This window comes from Grammomys surdaster, unplaced genomic scaffold (genome assembly GCF_004785775.1).
Source record: "Grammomys surdaster isolate TR1022 unplaced genomic scaffold, NIH_TR_1.0 172, whole genome shotgun sequence".
In the NCBI taxonomy this organism is placed as follows: Eukaryota; Metazoa; Chordata; class Mammalia; order Rodentia; family Muridae; genus Grammomys; species Grammomys surdaster.
The window spans coordinates 1,381,595-1,390,441 of record NW_021604620.1 but is presented as its reverse complement, the minus strand read 5'-3'; the positions used below and the strand labels follow the sequence as shown (position 1 = coordinate 1,390,441).

At 42.7% G+C, this 8,847-nt stretch overlaps 1 protein-coding gene across 2 annotated transcripts in view; it reads left to right on the top strand.

Annotated features, from left to right (window-relative positions):
* Positions 1–8,847, top strand: part of Snrk (SNF related kinase) — a 49,790-nt gene that overhangs the window by 4,685 nt on the left and 36,258 nt on the right. The window lies entirely within an intron of this gene.

Here is an 8,847-nt window from a genome sequence, read left to right as displayed (position 1 = left end):
AGGTCCTTTGGATCTGTGTTCCACTGGTAGTACTGCCCCATCACAGGCCCTTTGTAGCTTAAGCACATGAAGATATTTCTCTGGGATAGAGAAATATCTTTAAAGGAAAGAGCACCTCTTTTTTTTTAAATGTCTGTCCCTGCAAGAGGTTGTAAACAGTGGAATGGTGTTTGGGGGCAGGTTGTTGTGGTTACTAGGGAGTATGACAGTAGATTAGGGAACTAACCTTACAGTCCTTAGCACTGTTAGCAAGTGACACTTTGAAATATGGAACGTTAAACCTGCAGCTAGCTCCACTGCGTGCCTTTGTGCTGACTTCCACTCGCCGCTGTGTTGCAAACCTGGGGAGAAGTCAGAGTGACCTGTGAAACTCGGCTTGCTGTTTAATTCCGGTTCTGGGTTGGAGAGAGTTGAGTTTACTTTGTAAACATTTTCACTGTCACACGTCTGTGAAAGTTCATTTTGGGTCTAGGGCGATGTGCTAGCCTGTTTATGCCTAGATTATGATGCTGCATGGTCCAGAGACTTGTGGATGTCTTTAGTGGTGGTGCACAACACTGGAGCTTCGGGCTGACTCTGCTCCACCTGATCTCTGTAGGCTAAGCAGTTCTCTGTTGGCGTGAAGAACTAGGACAGTGCTAGGGAGTCTGAATGGCAGTGTCTTTAGTCTGGCTTCAGGGACTGATTTATTCCCTTGCTTTATGGATGTTTACCCATCTCCTCAGGAAGGAAGCTGCTTTTTTGAAACAAATGAAAAGAATGTGATTTTCAGAGTCCATTAAATTTGTTCTTTGGAAAAGGATAAAATTTTTAAGTAACTAGAACTTGCCCGAATTTTTCTTGACTTGCTCTCTTGATTTAGTTTGGGAGAACTCTTGCTGTCCACAGATGGTGTACGAGCAATTGTAGGATGTTGTTTTCAAGTTGTTACATTTTTAGGTGACCAGTAATGACCTCAGTCTGTCTTCACATAGTTGTTTGCCCATAAGTCCCTTCTTAACTTAAACATAGATTCTGAGCATTTCAAGAATTATTTGTCGGTAATGCTTAGCAGGTGAGCCTTTGCTGGCATTGTGAATTCTGTTCAGTGGGTTGCTGGGACCAGCACTTCCATGGCATGTCAGAATTGGAGGAGACCAGAAATCCCCCGAGGTCAACTGTAGTGCTTTGTCTCTCTGGGAATTAGAGGGGGAAGCACTGCATTATTATAAGACAATGCCCTAGTTCTGGGTGGGTGCAGTGGGCCTGGAGTCCTCCCCAGGCAGCTCTCCCCAGGCACAGGACGGAGGCAGAGGGAGCCCTTCATTTGCTTCTGTGTCTCTGCTGTCTTACCTTTATGTACATAGATTCCCAGGAATCTGCTCCTCTTTTTAATTGTTTAAATTAATTGATTAATTGATTGAGAATATGTGTGTATGGAGACCAGAGTACAGCATGCAAGTGTTAGTTTTCTCTTTCCATCACTGGTGCCTGGCAATTGAACACAGATGGCCAGGCCTGATGGCAAGTGCTGTTGTCCTCTAAGCACCTCCTTTGCCCCTTGGTTTATCGTTTTAAGCCATTCCAAACAAACTGGAATTCACATGAGCAATTTATTACAGTAAAAGACATTTAAAATTTGAAACAAGACAATAAAAAGTCACTGATTTTGCCATAAAATTCACTTGTGCCTTCACTGAATGATAGAGTCCTGTCTGTGGGTGGTAATGGGAGAGCTAATAAATCAACAGAAAATGTTTATGAACTTTTGAAACTAGTTTGAAGTCTCTGGTGATCTTATTTCTCAGTTGCTTCCTTATGGATCCTAAGTCCATCTCTTGCCTTGAGACACAGGTGAGCTTTCTGATGAGTGGCCTTTCCTGGGCACGTTCAGCACTTGACACACTTTGACTAAGTGAGTAACTAAATGGTTAGCTATCAAGCACCCTTCAGCAACAGCCTTCTTAGCTTACAGCAGTCACTTCTCCACAGTTATAACTTGCCTCAGAATGGTGTTTCTCTCTCCTGAGCCAGCCAAGCAAGCACCTTCTCTCTGCTGCTCGGTTACCTCTGCAGGAGCCTTGCTCTGACTGCCCCTGCCCTTCTTTGGTTCCCCTTCTCATCCTGTGGTACATCTGAAAGCTGCTGCACTTTTTCTAGAGGATCCTTTATTGGTTTGTAAGGTTCTAAAGACAGGGGTGATATGGTGTCCTCCACTACGGCACAAAATTTTGCTTAATAAAAATGACTCGGTGTTCTTGCTCCCAGCCCAAAAAAGCTGCATACCTGCCACCTCGGGTCTTGTTTCTTAAGAGCACAAAAACAGGCCTTCAACAATGTATTTCAAAGAACATGATCTATTTCATAGATCTCTTAATGCAAAGGTATATTGGGTGAATAACGATATATAGAAAATAGATTTTTTTAGTAATCTCTTTCTTGGGCTATAAAAGTAGTACATGTTTCACTAACAAATTGCAAAAGGACAGAAAATCATAAAGAAGGGAAAATATATTTTTATTGACTTAGCATTTTAGATTTTTATAATATATACATTCAAACAAAGAACAGTTTTTAAAAAATTGGGTTGATGTGCTATTAGACTCAATAAACGAATTTCGTATGTATGGATAGATATATGTGTGTATGCATGCATGTGGAGGGTAGAGGTCAGTCCTGGGTGCATGCCAGTGAGACTGGGCTTGGCTGGCCAGAAAGCCCCTTAACCCAGTTGTTTCTGCCTCCCTGATGCTGAGATTATACAAGTGTGCAGCCACACTGGCTTTTTCCATGGGTTATGGTCACTGTGAGAGGTATTTTACTGACATGAGCTGCCTCTGTAGCCTCTGGACTTTTTCTGCTTAGCATTATACAGTATAATGTTAATACTGGGTAGACTGATTTATTACATCATTTCTGTGTTATGGACTTATATGTTATTTCTGAGTTTTGACATATTTAAATATCATTGAACATTATTGAATATAAAACATTTGTCCTCATCTTTATTTTAGACACATTTAGAACAAGTTAGATGCTTCTTATCTGAAATGCTTGGGACTAGAACTAGGTTTTGGAGTTTGGGCATTTCCCCCCCTTTTTGAAGAGTTTTAGAATGTCAGATTTTAAATAGAGATTTAATGCGATTTATGGGGTACGATCTAACTCTAAACTTGAAAGTCATTTATGTTCCATGTACAACTTAGATACATAGCTTCAAGATAATTTTTCAAAATTAATTATGAATTTAATTTTGTTTTAATTTTGAATTTTAATTTAAGTTTGTGAAATTTTGTTTCATGGCGTGAAGCTGTCTACTGTGATCAGATTTGGGAACATGTGAGATTAGGCTAGAGATATCCAACCTATGGTGGGGCTGTAAATCAAGGATATTAGTTTATCAAGTTTTCGTTATTCAGAAAGTTAGCATTCATCCCCACTCCTGTAAGAACATTCTAGTGATTCTTTTAAGTCAGAATCAGCCAATACTTTTAGTCTGTGGTGAGTTTTCTGTTTCAGCATTCTTTCTATGACCATTTTTAAAGGGCTATCTTCATCTCAGATCAGAGAAAGAAGGAACAGAGAATAAAAAGGAATTTGATAGTGTTTATACAGGCTTTAAAAGAGAGGAAATTTAAAATGTTGTTTTAAATTTTCTATGATTTCCACTTTACATTCTGTGTTCCTGGGAAAAAGGCTTTTTTATTTTGCAGTCATTTCAATATGAGCTTTTGTTTAAGTTAGTATTGTTAGTAAGTGTTTATGCCATCTCTGTCACCATACCAGTTTAAGACCTTAAACTGGAAGTGATGGCATGTTTAACCAAGAGGCAGGTTCTGCTGAGGTGGTTGAGTTTCCCTGTGCTGTGACCCGAAGGCTTGTGACTTGATATCCAGAGTCCCCGCTGGAGGTCCCAGCTCTGCTTGGCCGTGTCTGCACAGCATCACTTGGGACTGGCCTGGCTCCTCTGGATGTTCTAGCTACAACTTGATCTGCTTAGACAAGAGAAAGATTACTTAAGCTAGCACTTTGAGTATTGATCTGCATTGACCAGACAGACACTGCCTTGAGAGTCTGGAGCAGGCCTCTGAACTGGCATTGCTGTCTTGTTAAGGGCTTAGACTTTATTAGTGTTGCCTGTGTGCAAGGGAGTTAGAACATGATAACAAGTCTGTTGGTGTCCTCCTTGTTCAGGACCTGTTTAGGCAGCTGTATTGTTAGGTGTTATGAGTGGAGCTTCCCTGTTATTTCTAGGAGACATAGTCTCAGAGTAGATTTCCTGGTCTTAACAGTCTTTCTGCTCTGTCTTCCCTGATGTTCCCTGAGCCTTAAGTGCAGGAGTTGTGTTGCAGATGTATCCACTGGGGCTGAGCACTCCAAGACCCATTGTTCTTTACAGTTTGACCATTTGGGGCTTTCTATAATGGTCTCTGAAATTTCCTAGGCAGAGAACTACAGTCAACTAAGGAAGGCTGAGACAATGACCAGGAGAATTCATCTTCTCAGGGATGAGACCTCTAATTAGTTGTCCAAGGGGTCAGCCCTGAAATCCTTTACATACAAGTAACACTTAATGAACTTGACAAGTTGTGTTTATGTGTGTGTGTGTGTGTATTAGTAACAGAGAAAAAGAGCCATTAATTTGAGAGGGAGTAAAGGGAGTCATGGGAAGGGTTGTGGGGAGGAAAAGGAGAGGGAAAATGATTTAATTATATTTTAATTAAAACAACAAAACTTAGCATATACTTAATAGGCATTACCTTCCTTTGCAAAGTCCTTAGATTTGAGGATGTAACTTTGCCTGTTAGGACATTTCTAATAGGAGTTGTCCGTCCAATGAGTGCAGACTTATACAGTTATAAACCCATAGTAATTTTTAGTACACACCACTTCCAGTACAGAACTCTAGATCTTCCATAACCTAGGGCCTGTTGACCTGTTGTGGGTGTTGGCCTTTGATTTATGTTGTTACTCAAAGAAGGAGGAGACACACTCTTAGAAAGCCTGAGTATTATTATTTTGGATAAAGAGAACACTAGAGAATATATAATAGGTCTGTGCTCACTGTACCTGACCTAAGGTTCCTGATACTGTATATCACTGGAGGATCTCGTTAGGGTCTTCTAGGTCCCTGTATCACTTTTGTTGATAAGGTTTTAGCAGAAGAGCAGATCACTTTGGTAATAGTCACTGAGTGCTGGCTGCATCATTGACTACAGTTGGCTCTTTACAGGTATGGCTTTTGGTCTTCTTGTTCCTGATTCAGGATTATAATCTTCACTTTATGATATATTTGTAAAAAAAAAAAAAGTACCAGGTAGTTTCTATGGAAAAGGTTAAATTCAGTGTTAGTTCAGCTTTCTAAAAACAGAGCCTTAGGTTGTCTGTTTGTGTTATGTGAAGAACTTCTGGCCTAGTTTGTTTGTTATGGAGTTTTCTGTAGTTAGTACTTTTCAGATTTTGTGTATTGGAATATTGATTGACTCATTTGGGGGAATGTTATTTTCCAAACAAAATGTTGAAAGGCTTAGGGGTAGCTTGATTTTTGCACACAACCTGTTTTGTTTGATTTCTCAGCAAGCTGTGAGTTTGTTCAGAGTTGTGTGCAGTGACATCTTTGATCACCTCTCCTGGGGGAGAAAAGTTACAGGATATGTGTTTGACAAGACTCCACTGCAGCAGTGCTGATATGACCAAAAAGTTCAAAGTGAGTTTCCGCAGGAGTAACGGTGGCTTCCAGACCCACAGTAGATGTAGCAGAGGCTGTTCTACAACTGTTTGTGCAGCTTGCAAGTATGTAGGGCCACCCACACTTCCTTCCTCTTCTTCAGCCACACCTCCATGCTTAGTCGCTTCTGCTTGCTTGAACTGGGAGAACATCAGCCAGTATATTCTTATAACACCTACCACTACTTATTTCTCAGACTGCAGTTTCCATATTCCAAACACTGTTGGCTGAGTTAGCCTGCTTCATTGCAGTCTAGCCTAGGTATCTAAATGTGTGAGCATGTGCCATGCGAGAAGGCTGCTGTAAAGTGGCTAGTCTGAGTGATGCTTGCTCTTCAGAAAGATGTCGGCTCAATTATGCAGTTGTTTAAAATACTGATTTTTAAAGAGCTTAGAATGAGAAAATGTTTATTCTATAAGACAGGAAAAAGTAGTCATTGTACTTAAGGCATCTGCTTTGTAAAAGGGAATTTCAGGTTTGGAACCGTCCTCTAAGATTGCAGGTGACTGTCTACCAGTACAGTTTTGCATTTTTCCAAACTTGATGAAGTAAATTATTAGTTTGTTTAATTTGTTGTGTGTTTTTGCCTGTTTATTTTAAAATTTATACCTGGCTATGTCCCTAAAGGACAGCTGCAAAGCTCTCTGTCTGGTTTATTACCAGAGAGGAGGTACAGATGATTTTTCTCTTACTATATCTCTACTCTTTTTGCCAACATATTTTACTTAAACTTTTCCTGAAACTAAACACGATTTTTCATAGTTGGAATCCCAATACCAGGACAAAGGCGGGTGCTATAGACCAGGAGTTGAGTGGTGAGCAGAGCTGTATAAATGTGAGACTATTGTAGCTACGAGTGCTGATGTTCTTGCTAGCACTGTGGCCACTCTTTTAAGGTTAAAGCTTTCTATTCTATACTCTCAGATTTGCTGTGGGTATATTACTTAAGATGGCATGATGATGCAGTCCTGAAATCTTGGCTTGTGGGAGACTGAGCCAGGAAGATCTTGAGTGTAGGCCAGCCTGGGCTACATAGTGATACTAAGTCAAACATTGCAGCAGGGGAAGCAAGTATTTAGATTTTTAAAAAAGGCATTTTATTGAAAATCAGATTTTAGCCAGGGAATGGTGGCACACACCTTTAACCCTGGCACTCAGGAGGCAGGCAGACCTCCCTCTAAGTTTAAGGCTGGTCTCATCCACAGAGCAGGACTACATGTCGAGACCCTATCTCAAATACAAACAAAAAACAAAAGAAAAGAAAAAGAAAATCAGATTTTAGTGTTAAGTTAGAGATACTGTTTTCTGTATCCCAAGATCTTACTGCTAGTTTTTCAGTTTGATGTGTTAGGGAAACAAGAACCTAGTTCAGTGAGCTCTTCTCTTGCTGTGCACACACTCAATATTTAGCATGCAGCCAGAAGGGAACAGCAGGAATGCCGAAGCACAAACAAGGTGTGGGGTGTTTTCTGATATTGTAATCATATAGCTTATGTGATCTCTACAGCCCTTAACCTACAGAACCGATTTGTTTTTATTGCCTTTAATCGAGTGTGTGCACGTGTTTGTACTCCACATGTGTGTGCGCTGCACAGGTTGAGTGCAGGTACCACAGAGAGCTTGTTTGTGAGCCATCTGATGTAAGATGCTGGGAACTGAGCTTAGGTTCTCTGCAGGAGCAGTAAGAGCACTTGACTGCTGAGCCATCTCTCTAGCCCCCTTCACAGCCTTTAAAGTTGGTGTGTTTGATTTAGTTTGGTCTGGGGATGAAGTATGGAGGTATTTTATGTAAACCAGGCTGGTTTCGAACTCTTGATCCTTCTTATGCTGCCTTTTGAGTGCTAGACTTACAGGCAGGGCCATGTTTTTATCACTAACATTTCTAGGGAGACAACTGACTGCAGTAAGGTCAGGTAACTTGCTGAAGGCCTATGGCTTGTGATTGGTGGTCTGGACTCATACATGATAGCTTTCAGAACCAGTGCTCAACTACTGACCACCATGCTGCCTTGCTACAGAAACTGCAGGAATGGCTGTTGGAGAGAGAAGCAGGCAGGGCTAGTGGGAGGAGCTGCTAAGGCCTGCTTGAGGCTGAAGGGTCTGACAGGCAGGCAGGGCAGGCAGGCAGCAGGCAGGCAGGGCAGGCAGGCAGGGCAGGCAGAGGAGGCAGGCAGGCAGGCAGGCAGCAGGCAGGCAGGCAGGCAGCAGACAGGCAGCAGACAGGAAGGCAGGCAGGCAGCAGGCAGGCAGTAGGCAGGCAGCAGGCAGGCAGGCAGGCAGGCAGCAGGGCAGGCAGGTAGGCAGGCAGCAGGCAGGCAGGCAGGCAGGCAGGCAGCAGGCAGCAGACAGGCAGGCAGGCAGGCAGGCAGGCAGGCAGGCAGGCAGGCAGGCAAGCTGCACTTTACCTGTCAGTAAGTGGGAGACTATCACACGGCTGTGGGATCCTGTTGGCTCTCACTCCAGCAGACTTGTCTTTCTATCCACATGTCATCTTTTGTGTCTGCTCTCCACACCTTGTACTTCCTCTCAAGCACACCTGAACTTGAGCTCACTGACTGCCCAGACACTCAGCACCTTTAGTGGGGGATGTGACTTGCTGAGACTTACCAGAATTACTCAAGCCTTTTGCTTATTTGTGTTGTGTTTCAGGTTGGTTGGAAAGGACTCCTTACTATGCTCGGGATGGGAAACAGTGCAGCTGCTTTGCTCATAGTGACAGTTTTGTTTACTCTCTGGTGGCAGACATGAAGGTTTTTTATGTGCTGCCTGTTGCTGGCATCACAATGCATTTCTGCCTTGCTTAGAAGGAGTGTCTTATGTGGATTCCTCTTCTCTGCTGTTGTGGTGGGAGCTTGGTGACCTTGTCCAGAGGCTTCTGGAGGTGGGATGGACTTATAGACAGGCCCAGTAGGATCCTAGTCAGGGATAAGTCAGACAAGTTGAGTTCATTATGCATACTTTGCTGGTGCACAGTTAGGATTCAGCAGATTCAGGTTCAGGGCCTATTATCTAGGAGGTCTTTAGAAAATGGCAGGTGTTCTTGGGGCTCATTGTTACTGTTTCTTTAAAGCTATGAGTTGGGCTGGGGCTGGGGCTGGGGCTGGGGCTGGGGCTGGGGCTGGGGCTGGGGCTGGGGCTGG